Consider the following 15634-nt stretch of genomic DNA (forward strand, 5'->3'; position numbering starts at 1 on the left):
TAATGTTTCATTTTTGTGATCATATTTTTTATGACTGATGATTGTCTGTTGCCAAAATTTAGAACGCAAACGTAGAATAGGTCTCTCGCACAAACTTCCCTCTGTATTCATGAAGCAATTAAAATAGCTCGTCGTTACAGCAGTCAATTTATGAAATTCTGCAAATATTCAAAAGGCCAACGCATGGAAGAAGAACTGTAATAATTTGGTGTTTCAGAATTTGATTACGAGCAAAGAGTGGTATAATATAAAGGACAAAGAAAACCGTCCTGTGCAACTCGTTTGAAACCATTTTTGAATGCAATTCTGAACCAGAACAGTCGCCGTCTATATACATACCTACCAATAGAACCGATTTACAATTGATTAGTGTTAACTACGAGTTTGTAAATTTGCTACTAGACGCAAACGGCTGATGTATCAACTTGCATTTAACACAAATCAATGTGGTCATACATAGGTCTAACTAACCTATCTCGCGGGTGAAACACTGTCGCGCCCTTCTTGTGCTAGGTCTAAAGTATTCACAAGCAACTTCATTATATTATTTACTTGTTGTAAGATATATTAGGCAATATAATACAAAGAAAAATCACACAGTTTATACTAAACATGATTTTAATTGTCATAACAGGCATATATTTATTTAGCTATAGTTAAATACTCAGTGGCGTAGCTAGGCGTGGGCGAACTCATAATTATTTCTGAAAAAAAAACAATAAGTTAGAGATGTGTGGCCGAACTTAATAAATATTATAAAAAGAAAACGCTTGAACCGAAAGATGAACTTGCATTTTTGTAAAAGTTTGCGATAAAAGGCCCAAAAGTATTGATCAGCTCAAGAGTTTGGTATAATAAGGTTCTTCAACATGACTGTACGAGAAATTCCAAAGCAGAGATTTATTTAAAGTGCCTTATGATTATCTTTATCTTAAGTTCTTGTAGGTATTGCTATGTTGCCAACTGTTTGAAAATAATAAAATACCTATTAATGGAGTATAATATTGTTTTCGGTTATGGAAACGGATTTTACCCATCGAGTATTATGAAAACGCGTTTTCCCTAGTCAAAAGTAGTTTTAACCGAAATTAATTTTGAATAGTTAATGAAAACTAGTATTCACCAAAGTACTTTACGAAAACTAGTTATGAAACAAATGTGCGCTTTCAACTAAAAATGAAGTACCATATTTGCTAATGCAGTAAATTGATTCATAAACGTGTTAAGTGTTTTATATGAGAAGAAACACAGTAAGTACCATAATGGTTCCTTGATGTTGATGCGGAGCCCTAAAACCATTAAAACGTATAAAAGATGATGATTTAAGGACTTTAAGGATACGAACTTACAGCATTGTTCGAGCTGAACGCATTGTCTGTCCTTCCTCCTGAGCAGTCCTTCGCGACACTTGCAGCCAGGCAGGCAGTTGGCGGTGCAGAACCGGTTGGCCTCGTGTGACTCACAAGTGGGCTCGCAGTGGGCGCTGCAAGCGTCGTGAACTTCATCGGCAGAGCACCCGTCGGCTGCTATAATAGGACGGCATGGGTATTTACACTCTGATACGGGCTTTTTAAACGTTCCTCCCTGAATAAACTTCTTATCTTTAACTACAGCTTTCTAAGTACTAAAGTCACGTATTCACTATAACAATTTTGTTTTTAAACAGTGCTGGTATGGTAAACAAAGTTTCTCAGAAAATGTGCGGCACGGTGCAGGGGGCCAATTACGACTGCGGGATAATTTCAAGTAATCAAAATATCTTCCATGTTTTACATTATTAACTGGAGTACCATATACAGATTGTAATCGTTAAGTGTAACCAGGCGATAATTCCGTAAATATAACAGATATCAGAAAACTTCAAATTGATATGGAAAGTGCGTTACCCAATGAGTAAAATTACATTAATAACTTTTTTTTGAATAAAAGCATAAATATCCCAAACATAAACTTCAAACCCTCTCATCCCATACATTTAGTACGACGACTCAACCCTCAAAGAACGTCGGTGTCGTAAGAGATAAAACTGCTTGAGATTCATTATTTGCGATAATAAACTGTAATAAAATAATAAAACTACCGTTTATGAAATAATAAATCTAAAATGTATTTTTTAACTACACAGCAAATTTTAAGAAAAGTTCATTTAGAAACATTTAAGAGGGCCCGTCAATGTATCGCACAAGAAGGGCGTCACTTCGAGCAATTACTGTAAACAAAAAATGTACTTCCTTAAAAAATAAATGGTAGATTTATTATTTCATAAAAAAAACGACTAGGTACGGCGGTTCATTTTGCCTACGGAACCCTAAAAAAACTATTTTTTAATCAGAATCGCTACTTCTGGACTGCAAAACGATCGTTCTTTGGTTTAACATGCAACAAATATTAATAATTGCTCTGTAATCTGTAGACCTGACCCAAAAATTACCAAAAACTAAATCGACAAAACATATATCCATATAATTATCGAATCTGCTCACCATATTTCACGAGAATGTGTTGAAGAATGCGGCCTGTATGTACCTATGTAGATTAAAATAACGCCGCACATACAACAGCAAAGTGTTACAATTGATGACGGTATTGTGTTAAAGTAAACGTACTAGTGCTCGTCATGCTAATGCCCAATAAATGACACCTTTATGTCACCTGTATTGACAAATGACTTAAGATGACATGTACTGGGACCGCGTCGAGCACCAGTACGTTTACCTTATCTTAATAATTTACTTGATGGAGGAACTTACCCGCTCCAAAGGTCATGGAAATGATTGTTACGAAAACGAACAAAGAGATTATCTTGGCAGACACCATGATTGTATCACGTATAATTCCTAATGCTGGAGATTTCCTTAAGCGCACTTTATATAAGTTGTCTAGTCTGTGTTTATTCGTCTATTTCAACAAGAAAACAATATTATACACCTTCAGACCGGTAACAAGGTTATGCTAAAATAAACACTAAAAGAACATATCTTCAAGTTATTAACATATACCTAAACACAATCATAACATATACAGCGTGCCGTCCATTATGGGGCATTAAATTAAATAAAATAATTCGATTGAATTCGCTAAGCCGAACTACTTTTACTACGGGACGAGCTCCGAAATTGCAAAAAAAATGTTGGCTTTTCCATACTTATTACATCATGATTAGCCAAAATGAATGAAAGAGTCAATATTTTGTTGCGATTTCGGAGTTGGTCCCGTAACAAAAGTAGAGCAGTTTAGCGAATAGAATCGAACCCTGTATTTAAAACCCCATCAATCAATATTTTATTTGTCATAATACAGTTAACATGGGATCTTAATCTAATTGACGAAGCCGGTTGCGGATATCATCCTTGGTATGTTTGGGACGAAGCACGTTGCTGATTTGCATTTGTAGCCACCGGACGAAGCCTGCGTTGCGGATTTCTTACATATAACTGGAGTATTTTTTTACTTCAAAATGTATGGGTCTAATTAATAATAGTACATGCGTATTCAACCTGCATGCAGGTGTACAAATATTGCATCCTTCTATACAATAATACGTCAATACATTAATAATATTAATTTGTTAACATATTACTGTATTCATTTAGTATTATCCTATATTATTTACATATTTACATTCAAATCATTTGTAAAACCCATAATAATGGTGGGAGACACACGCTGTATATAAATCAAGTTTTCTACTTAAATGATTATTTAAATACATATTTATGTAGATTTTTGCCATCAGTGGATCGATTACATCTATATTATGTGTAGTTTGTCGGTTAAGTTCTTAACTTATTGCAGACTTAATATTTCAAAATATTGTCATCCTTCCCCTTCCCATTTAGGGTTCCGTAGTTATCTTATCTTATCTTATTGTTTTCGGGGGCCCTTGCGGATACACTTCGACCCATAGGGATCTTTTGTGCAGTTACCCCCTAGAAGAGATCCGTCAACTACTCAAGAGCTTTTCCCACCATATCCATGTGTCGGATGATGGAGCTCATGGGTAGCGTTTTAAAGTCCTTTGGTTCCAGGTATCCTGCTCCAAAGTCCTTCATTCTTTGTCTGGCGAGGGCGTGACATTCACACATTAAGTGTCTTACTGTCTCTTCCTCTTCGCCACACATACGACAATCGGTGTTGTCAGAGTGTCCCATCTTGGCCAGAAATCCTTTGACCCCGTAATGGCCAGTAAACACCCCCGTTATGATTTGGAGTTGTCTTTTGCTAAGTTTCCAAAGCTTTTTGCTCCAGCCGGAGTCTATTCCTTGCATAAAGAGCTTTGCATGCTTTAGACCCGTCAGACTATCCCATTCTTCCTGGTGTTTGGTCTTGGTATGGTCTTTAATAGCCGTTGTGATGGTTCCCTGTGAGAGCCCCACGAATGGTTCCGGACCTATAAGGTTACTTACAGATCCGGCTCTGGCGAGTTCATCTGCATTTTCATTGCCTATGAATCCCTCGTGCCCTGGGATCCATACCAGTTGCACTCTGTTTTGCCTTCCAAGCTGGTTCAGGGCTTGGACGCCATTATATACCAGTCTAGAGTCCACTCTGGGAGCTTCGAGCGCTTTGAGAGCGGCCTGACTGTCGTTGAGTATATAGAGGTGTCGCTGAGGTTCCGTAGTTAACTAGGAACCCTTATAGTTTCGCCATGATCGTCTGACTGTCCGTCCGCGGCTTTCCTCCGTGGTTGTTGCCTAGTGCTAGAAAGCTGCAATTTGGCATGGATATATAAATCAATAATGGCGACAAAACAGTGAAATAAAAACTAAATTATTTTTTGTTTTAACCCAATGGCTTGGGTTTCGTTGGATAGGTCTTTTAAAACATAGACCCGACCATTTTTCGATAAAGTGTGAATTTTAACGAAATATTTATGAACTTATTGTCCCTTCCGTGTACATCAGTGTACCTTTAATAGAAACCTGTGTATCTCTCCTTAAAACGACCCGCCATTCTGACGTCATGATGGTGGGCTATTAAATCTGGCATTACCTATACCGCATTAAAAGTATGTTATTATATTGTACCTTCTGTGTATCTCTGTAAACCTTCAATAGAAATCAGTATATCTATCCCTAAAACAAACTACCCTCAAAATAAGGTCATCCGCGTCTAATATCCAATGTGCCTTAATACCTAAAACAAAATTACCTACCATGTTTGCCATACAAGAAAAAGAATTACAATAAAAATCTTATGCATAAAATATTTTAGTCTCATTTTAAATATTTCTCCTGCCTTTCCTTTAATAATTTGCTGCAACAGCGCGTTTTAAAACATGGCATGCACGTAGCACAAATAAAACTAATGGGTATGGTTATACCTAGGTACGGTAAGCTTAAGAACAAAGGAAATGTCTCTGTTAAAATGATTATAATACTAAGCTTATTATTTAATCCTAGCCGAATATATTACACCCAGCGGTCGGAGATGCATTTTTCCTCTGTGCGTTAATTAAGTATTATTTTAGTTTATTTGCTGTTCCGTAACTATAACGTAAATTCTGTTATCCCTCCTTACCCGTAAGATGGACTCTATTATTACTAGTGGCTCTGTGAGCTGTAGTAGACCTCGCGAGCATAGCTTATTAGGACCGTGCACGATGACAGCGCCACACAGCGGTTTGATAAATCAACAATAAGATTTTTTTTATTTATAAAAAAAATACAAAGTTTAAGTGAAATAAAATACAAAAAAATTATGTCTTACTGGGGATCGAACCCAGACTTTCTGTGTGCAAACAAAAAATGCGAATGTTTGCAAAATACGCCATGGTAGTTCTTAGTAAGCTGACGAAATACGGCTACTCATTCTCGAATAAAAACTAAATATCTAAATACCGCCTAAACCAGTAATACAATTTTTCTGCATCTTTTGCCATTTACTATGTAAATATGTGTCAAATAGAAAATACGCTTATGATATCCTCCATTTTTGAAAACTTCCAGAAACCGGATCGACAAAAAAAAATTCTTTACTCATTGAATCTGGTTACAAAATTTCACGAGAATCGGTTGAGAATTGTGACCTGTAGAGGAGAACATCCGGATATACAAAAGCAAAATGCCGGAGTCAAAACGTAGACCTTCGCTACGCTTCGGTCAATTACTAAGTATGCCCTATTTTGATATGAAAAATGCGACAGATAGAATGCCAGATTTGAATGTGGGGAAAAATATAGTTGGTATATACAGATTATTATTTCCACATTGAAATTTCGTTATTAGTAGTAGCGGTTGACCGAAATCAGCTGCAAATGGTGTTAAATTAAGGTATGAAAATCAGCACGACTAATCTTTAGGCCATTTGAATCAATTTGACCCGTAGCACCAAAAAAAAAAACAAACGGAAAGGAGTTATGACGTCATCTTTTTTTGTATGGAAAAATAAAAAAAAATGTTCAGAAACCTATCGTGTGTGATATTAAATGAAAGGGCATTTTAAGCCGGTTCTAAAAATATATCACGTTATTATATTTCCGTCACTTGCATTCAATTAAAATAAAAATAATTTTCAAAACATACTAAGTTTGGGCTCCTCCAGATACGAAACCATTAATTTTTTTTTTGCGAAATATACCTCAAGTAATACCTAATATCCTCATATCTAACCCCAAGAAATTAGTTTCGAAAATATTTAGTTTTAGTATTTTTTTTATTTTTTGATTATTACAAATTGTGATCAATCAATCTATCTAATGAAACGGCCTCCTAGCCTAGTCGATAGTGACCCTGCCTATGAAGCAGGAGGTCCCAGATTCGAATCCTGGTAAGGGCATTTATTTGTGTGTTCATCATCATCATCACAAATGTACAAATATTACATATATTACTTGTATTGTATATACAAGCCCTGGTAAGGGCATTTATTTGTGTGATGATGATGATGAACACACAAATAAATGCCCTTACCAGGATTCGAACCTGGGACCTCCTGCTTCATAGGCAGGGTCACTATCGACTAGGCTAGGAGGCCGTTTCATTGATAGATTGATAGATCACAATTTGTAATAATAAAAAATTTGAAAAAAATACTAAAATAAATATTTGCGAAATTAATTTCTTAGGGTTAGATATGAGGATATTGGGTATTATTACTTGAGGTATATTTTGCAAAAAATAATTCAACGGTTTCGTACTGGAGGATCCCAAACTTGGTATGTGTTGAAAATTATTTTTATTTTAATTGAATGCAAGTGACGGAAATATAATAATGTGATATATTTTTAGAACCGGCTTAAAATGCCCTTTCATTAAATATCACTTACGATAGGTTTCTGAACATTTTTTTTTATATTTCCATAAAAAAAAAGATGACGTCATAACTCCTTTACGTTTTTTTTTTGATGCTACGGATCAAATTGATTCAAATGGCCTAAAGATTAATCGTGCTGATTTTCATACCTTTAACACCATTTGCAGCTGATTCTCGAATTTCAGGCTGTACCGCTATCACTATATAATCTCGAGAAAAGATTGTTACAACCTTTTCCGGCTTATAATATCAGCTTGCAGTTCTTTTGCCATATACCATTAGTGTTATTAACTTATCACGATAAAGAAAAGTAGGTAAGGCAGAGTACCTACCTAACCAGGGAAAAGAAGGGTGTTTTTACTTAAGTGTAGTGTGTGTATATGTGTTTACATATAAGAGAATACTTAACACATTTTTTGTGGACTTGGCAAGGTAGTTAGTCAAAATTATATAAGTACGGTGACTGAAATAGCATGAAATGGCATGAAATAGGTAGGTACTGGATTTTGGCTCAGCTATGACTAGGTACTATTGTACAGTTAGCATCGATAGTAACGGGTGAAACAACGCGCCAATAGTATCTGCCATTCTGGAAAACTTCCTAATAGAGACAAATCTCTAGTTCGCTTTCAAAAGTATCTGTTACCGTCTAATTGTTCTACACACGAGTATATAGAAATATACCTTTCTCTCTTTCTGTTAGAGAAAGGTACGAAACGAAATACCATTATATAACTTTTGTAATTTTTCATAAGCTAATAAACGCTTCGAATATGTTTTTCTAGACATCCCGAATCCAATGAAATGAAGTAGGTACATATCACACGTATATTTAGGAGCAGAATTTCTAATTTTCACCATATTGAACTCGTCGACTAGACTATAGGCAGGTATTTTGGAGATTTTACATTGCTGAGATTTTACATTCATTCATTTAATATATTTACTGTCAAAATCTAAAACGGGTTAATTTACTCACATAACAATAATCCGTTTTCATTGTATTTGTATGTACTTAGGTAGGTATGAAAAAACTATAATATAATCGTAATGATAGTTCTGTTGCAGGTAGGCGGGTGAATGATAGGTACTCAGCCTACTGCGGTTGTTTACTAAACTGTGAGCTGGTAATCTCGACATAGACGAATTCAAATGTTTCTTACACGGGCCCAAAGTCATCCTTAACCCTGCCTAGAGGATCAGCAAAATTGACTTTGTACGGTTAAGAAAATAGATTTCTGTTTGTCTCAGTGACAATTGCATATTACTAGCTACCCGCTTCTCAAGAATCACTCTATTGATAGGTGAAAGTCGCATGAAAATCCGTTCAGTAGTTTTTGAGTTTATCACGAAAAACACACAAACAGACCGACGCGGCGGGGGCTTTGTTTTATAAGGTGTTAGTGATTATGAGAGTCCCAGCGGCTTTCATATTGATTGTCAGGTGACAAGATACTAATAGGTAGGTAATAGGTAGGTAGAAATCAAATTCCTTGACTGTACCTAGTGTTTATCCAGTAGGTATATGTGTAATACTTCCATCGTTGCCATTAAAGGGAATATCATTCCGCTAATGGAGCACTGGCGTATGCCTTGTAATTCGGAGTTCAGCCAGCTGATAAGCTTTCGTCTGTAACTGTGAGGACTTATTTATTAGTCCATCTGTTAAACGAGCGTTTGTAGGTAGGCACTCTGATTTATGTCTGATACCTATTCATTATTGTCCGTCTATCTCACACTTCAAAAAAGTTGTTACAAAGAACAATAGAACTTAAGAGTTACTAATTTAATTTTTAACAGGCAGAAACGATGCTATTAATCAGAGTTATTATCCAGAGGCAGTGAGTTCAAGTCTCCCCCAAGACAGTAATTTTACCACTTTTAAATTTATTCTAAGCTTAAGAGTTACTGATCGACAGTCGAATGCTGTAACGTAATTTCATTTTTATGCTCGAATATATGTCTTATTATTATATATTATGTCTTCTTGCCTTACAATAAAATTAGGGTGTAGGCCGTCGATGCAAAATAATTTAAGACTAGATTGGTGCTTATTTATATTGTTTCCTTTCTTTAAGTTAAAGTTACCATATCATTTAGGTAGGTATTATTTTATATATTTATATTTATTAATGTTTTGTGTAACCTATTTTGTAATAGTATACAAGCCTCGTTATTCACTTAAAGGGCAAAAGGGTATAAGAATGTCATCTGAAAATATCTCCATCGAAGAAAAAAGTATTATCACCCCATCTCTCAGTGAAGCCCTTAAAACTTTAATTTGCGTTAAACATCTCTCTAATTAAGGATGTCTTAAAAAACCTTAGCGTTTTTTAAAAACTTACTTTTTATTTTTATTCCAATGAGTCGACGCCGGTTTACGGGTCCAGAACTTTAATTTACAACGCTAACCTAACAACATCTTTATAGTCGAACCAGATAAGCTAAGAACTCTGATCACGGTAAGTTGTTATACATTTCGGTTATAAAGTTATACTGGCATGAGCTTTTATATACTTATTAAATTATTAAAGCTTTTATATTATACTTATTAAATTATACATATCTAAATACGCCTTCTGGTTGTGAAATTATAAGCGTGGCCACTGCGGAGATAGATAACGCACGTATAGGCTTACAATTTTATATTATACAGAATCATCCTAAGAATTCTGTTAGCCATTTAGAAGGTCATGCTAGTACAAGTACATACTTTTACACTAGTAGGTATATACCTACAATATGCATAGTGAACCATGGGCTCAAAATCAATAGATGATGCAACCGGGATAATTACCACATCGCCGCAACAAAGTGTTCTTAAAGAGAGAGATGCATAAATCTCAAAATCACTATGACTAAGTTAGTAAATAAATATTTCTTAGCTATTTAATGTTTATGTGTTTTGTTTACTGGCCAAGTTACTCATATTTTATACATTTGTCTAGTAGATTTTGATATGTATCTAATTCAATTCAAAACTCTTTTAGTAATTATAAGTTTTATATTATAAGTGTCGACATTGACATAAAAACAAGTAAATGGGTACCCAATAAAAACGCTTTCCTGGTCACTTTACATAAGAAACTAATTTCTCGCAACCAATCGTCAAAAGAAAAAGTATCACGGGCAAAGTTTCGAAAACTGACGGGAGAGCGTCCCAGGCGACGGCTACTTCGGAAGAAAGTTTTTAATAAATTTTCCAGAGAATACTTGACGCTAGTTTACCTTTGAAATATTATATAAATCAAAGTTATAAACGTGCAATCATAAGGGACAACGCTCAAGCAAAGGGTCCAAAACCTGTTATAAAGATCTGTGTGGCTAAGAATCCCTAGTGTATACATTTTAGCGTGACGAGCGTACGCGTTTGCGTTATGACTATTTTTGTACGGGATTTTGAAAAGCGCGCCAAGCGGGACGTTTTGGAAAGTCAAAATCCCATACTAAATGACACACTAAATTTACACTAGGGGTTGGTACACCTAAAGCCCCCGTAGCCAACATGCCCGTAGAGGCTGATGCAGGTGCTGCATCATTCCCTCAGGATCGTCCTCAACCAGGTGGTTTGCTGCACAGATGTATTCGACAGTGGCAGACATTGTATTGTATATAATTCGTTCCAAAAGCGCCTTCTGTCGTAGGCACTCATTGTGTCACTTCACTTGCGGCGACCGAACCGCGTTAATTTCACAATTAATTAATAAATCATCAATGCGTCTAGGTTGATTGAGGCCTACGAATAGGACATGATTATTACGACATTATGAACATCCAGCCGACAGCGAAGATATTGCAAATATTTAATAAACAAATACCTCGTATGGAAAGAAATACTCTGCATAATTGCAACTGTGGCGGAAAGATTGTGTTAAATTCTTTACAAACCACGGAACAAAAACGAGCTCTAGCTCACTTTATCTCCAATTATCTGATATATACAGCCATATATTTACCTAATCTTACATCAAATCAAACCGCAATGCTCTCCGCTTATTTAGCCTCGCCAGTTAATCAAAGCGCTTGACTTCACGTTTTATAATAAGCTCTACTTCATGAAGAATAAAGTTCAAAATGCAATGTTCGCGCACTGTTGTATTTTTTCCTTGGGAATTATTAATAGTGATTTTCGTAAACAAATGCCTTGATAGAGGATATTCCTGTAAAGTAGATTGTTTACTGCTTACGCAGGCATGTTATGTTCTTACATTATTGTGAATATTATATTTTGACGATATACCTCAAGAGGGTTCAAGGGTAACGACGGCAAAAATAGGATTCAACGCCAAAAAAATCTGCTTATCTACATAAAAGGATCTAGGATTACAAAAAAAACTCTGATTAAGATATTTAAGATATACGAGTACATCTGGAGCATCGTATTGTATAGGTATTGACGAGGGGTCTCTATTGTTTCCCAATAGTTTTAAGTCATAATGTAATGTTTGTCCGCATTTTCGTTAGTCAAAATTTGGTTTTTCTCAGACACGCGTAACTTTTCATGATTGCCATAAAACAAACCTAACCTAACCTATCTATAAGATAACCTAACGAAAATCCTGTAAAGTTAACGAATTCAGAATTATGACTAATGATAATCTGACAATCATTACATTATGATTTTCAATAATTATGTCAAACAAAGGGATCCGATTTACGAGACGTGGACAATGAAGCAGAAAGAAAGGAAACGATTGGAGGCTTCTGAGATGATTCTATGGTATAATAGTCTTACTAATTATGGAGCTTTTTTGCCGGAACGCTGCATTTTGAGATGGGAGCAAGCCACTTTGCACGATGATAGTGGAGACCAAATAAAACGATTTTTTTCGAAGCACCCGTAATTTCGTCCCTTAGGAGCCGAGAAAAAGCGAGGTCTATTAAAAACAGGAAAAGAAAAATCTACAAGTTTCACGGATCATCAGACTAAGATAAATTGTATGTCAATCGAAAGAAAATAACTATGTTTGATGTAAAAAAAATATACACAAATTATATTAAAGGAATATAGTATTAGTGTAAAATTATAAAAAAAAAACCCTTGGCGTTTTATTTTTCAAATAGTGTCTTCCACGTTCAAAAATGTCTGCAAATAAACACTTAATAATAAAGTCAAACATATTTCTTATCAGAAACTGAAAATCGCATCAAAATCAGTTAAGTAGTTTATAAGATTCATGTTCGAGAAATTGGCCTAGTTTTATTGACATGACGATTTATAATTAGTGACTACTTTTAAGTACTGTATTAAGTTCTAACTATGTTGTGCTTTTCTTATTAATATAAAATACACCTTTATCTATTATTATATAAACATTTATACATATATCTTCAAATTCATTAAACAAATTATGAGGCATTGTGTTTAAAAGTAGGGCTTTAAAGGGGGTAGAGGTTTAAAAGTACTCTAATCCCTACCGAATATTGGGCAAATGAAAGTTTTGTAAAGTTAGTAGGTACGTTAAAGTACGTAGGTATAATAACTTATATAACTTTATAAAAATATTACATTTTCAATATAAAGTATATTTATCTGTTTATTCTCTTTTTTATTTCATCCTCTACTCGTAGTTTAACCAGTTTAGCCAGTATGAATGAAGCTGAAGATGAATAATCTTTTTCTTGTAAATATATAATACCATCATATCAGCCTTTAATCGCCCACTGCTGAGCATAGGCCTCTCCTCGAGTACGCCACTTATCCCGGTCCTGAGCCAAACTCATCCAGAAGTGACCCGCAATCTTCGGTTCGGAATGTCGTCCACCCAACGAGCCAACGGACGCCAGGCACTTCTTTCGTCTGAAAGCGGCCACCATTCCGTTAACATTTTGGCCCACCTGCCATCACTCTGTCTGGCAACATGTCCCGCCCAGCTCCATTTAAGTTTGGTGATGACGCATCCGACGTCTTGCATCTGGGTGCGGCGTCGGATCTCGACATTCCTCACTCGGTCTTGAAGTTTGATGCCGAGCATGGCGCGCTCCATGGCTATCTGTGCCACTCGGCATTTTATACACAGCCTCTTTAGTGAGCGTTCATGTCTTGGCACCGTAGGTCATGGTAGGTAGGACACATTGGTTGGAGGCGAGTTTTCAGGCATTGTGGAATGTTAACGGGTTTGAGGATGTCCGCTAGTTTATTGAATGCCGCCCAACCCAGCTGGATTCTCCTGGAGATCTTCTTCTGCTGATGTGTTTTGTCAAATGATAGAATATATCCAAGATACACGTATTGCTCGACCACCTCCTGAATTGCGTTCCCAACCGTAACGGTTGGAATCGATTTACTAGAGATGTTCGTCATAACTTTAGTCTTGGACGTATTCAGCTTAAGATCTATTCAAAGAAGCATGGCTTTCAACCATGCCTTGAAGATCTTCCAGGGACTCGGCAAACAAAAAAGGCGGCAGGTGCTACAAGAAGACACCATGGATATTGATACCAGTTCTGTCCCATGCAAGCGTTTTTATGACGTCGTCTAGCACTGCCGTAAAAACTTGAGTGAAATGGTATCCCCTTTCGATAGATATTGGGTTACTGAGTTGTAAAGCCAAACTTGCATTGTTGCCGAGGTATATAGCTCCTAGAGCAGATTCACGTAGCGATTGTCGATTGAGCAGCGATGGAGAGAGTCAAACACCGCCCAATGCTCGACACTGTCGAAGGATTTTTTGTAATCTACGAAGGCCATGCACAGGGTCCGGTTGTACTCGTGACTTTTCTCCATTAACTGCTCTACCGCATGATGGTCGATTGTAGAGTATCCGCTCCGGAAACCAGCCTGCTCAGGAGGTTGCCATTCATCGAGGATACAAGTTAGGCGGTTGCATAAAACTTTTGCAAAGAGTTTGTACGTATGGGAAAGGAGGCTTATGGGGCGAAAATTACTCGACTTCGATATATCTCCTTTTTTATGTAAGATGGCGACTATGACAGTTTTCCACATATAACTGTTATGTTGACTTTAACCAAAAATACTTATTTTCAGACATTCTTCAAAGTCGAGGACATTATTTGCAAGAATAAAGCGCAAAAGAGAAAAAAATCGTTTTAAATAATTCCACACTAATATTGTTTGAAAAGATTTTGGATTTATTTTTTTTACGTTAAAAAAAGTGATTTTCTTTCAAATATTTTTTTTTTAATATTTGTTGTTCCCTGAAACTTGTGTTTTTTTTTTCTTTTTTCTAATAGACCTCGCTAAATCTCGGCTCCTAAGGGGTGAATTTTTGGGTGCTTCGGAAAGAATCACTTACTTTGGTGTCTACTATCACCATGCAAAGCGGCTTGCTTCCACCTTAAAGTGCAGCTTTGTTTTCATAATATGTATGACTATGGAGAGGAACGGTAAGAATAAGCTGGACGGAGAGAAACAAGGAAGTACCTATGTCAAAAACTGTAGGCAACGTTTTGTTTTATAATCGCTTTTCTTAACTCTTTCTGACTTTACACATTTTCTTTATAAAGGAATCAACCTGAAAAGTACATGGGCCATTTTCCTCATTTTACGTTTGAAGATTAGGGCCCTGAATGGTTTTATATAGCGGTTGTGGGGTACTTATCTATTTAGATTCGTGTTTTATGATGTATACGTATACATGTCGGCGGCCGATCGTAAGTTCAGGCACATGTCAGACTGTCAAGCCTCCTTCCACGATAGTACTTCTCCAAACATCAACAAATGCCTGTCTGTGCTACATCTTAATATTAACCGTCTTCAAAATAAAATACTTTATCTAGAGTCTTTTGTGGAGCTGGAACTCGAATTCCGACCATGTTTTATATGTATAACAGAATCGTGGTTAAAGCAGGACGAAGACAGTAGCATTAGGTTACCTGGATATCGAGTTGTAGCTAATTGTTCGAGGCCCATTAGTCGTGGAGGTGGCTGTATTATTTTTGCTAGAGATGATATATATAAGAGTTGCAAAATATACAATGTTGAAAGATACTATAAGGAAAAAGTTTTTGAAGTATGCTGTCTGACAATTGAACTTCGAAACATGCCCAAAATATATCTTAGTACAGTTTACCGAAGTCCAAGTAGTGACATTAAAACATTTCTGACACAGTTAGACCTATTTCTAAGTAACAATAAAAATAATTGCTCCATCCTGTGTGGGGATTTCAACATCGATTTAAAAGGCAAAACAAATGTAACTAAAATTTTTTTGCAAGTTCTTCTAGAACATAATATGAGGCCCACGATAAGAAACTACACTCGCGTTACAGAGACATCTCAAACTTTAGTGGACAATATCTTTACAGATATGGGTGATGACTTTAAAGGCAAAGTTGTCCCTTGCAGTTTTTCAGATCATGACGCTCAAACCGTAGTTTTCCACGATCAATTAATACTGCCAGTCCAGCAAATTAAGGT

The 15634-nt window shown here is 36.0% G+C and overlaps 2 long non-coding RNA genes across 2 annotated transcripts in view; both read right to left on the reverse strand.

The window, feature by feature from the left end:
• The window catches only part of LOC134805539 (uncharacterized), a 624519-nt gene that overhangs the window by 325890 nt on the left and 282995 nt on the right, over positions 1 to 15634 (reverse strand). The window lies entirely within an intron of this gene.
• LOC134799437 (uncharacterized) lies at positions 568 to 2904 on the reverse strand. The gene is made up of 3 exons (XR_010145411.1): positions 2751 to 2904; positions 1350 to 1526; positions 568 to 704 (listed from the first exon to the last, which is right to left on the reverse strand). It is a non-coding gene; the product is annotated as an uncharacterized LOC134799437 (long non-coding RNA).

Source organism: Cydia splendana, chromosome 2 (assembly GCF_910591565.1).
Source record: "Cydia splendana chromosome 2, ilCydSple1.2, whole genome shotgun sequence".
NCBI lineage: Eukaryota > Metazoa > Arthropoda > Insecta > Lepidoptera > Tortricidae > Cydia > Cydia splendana.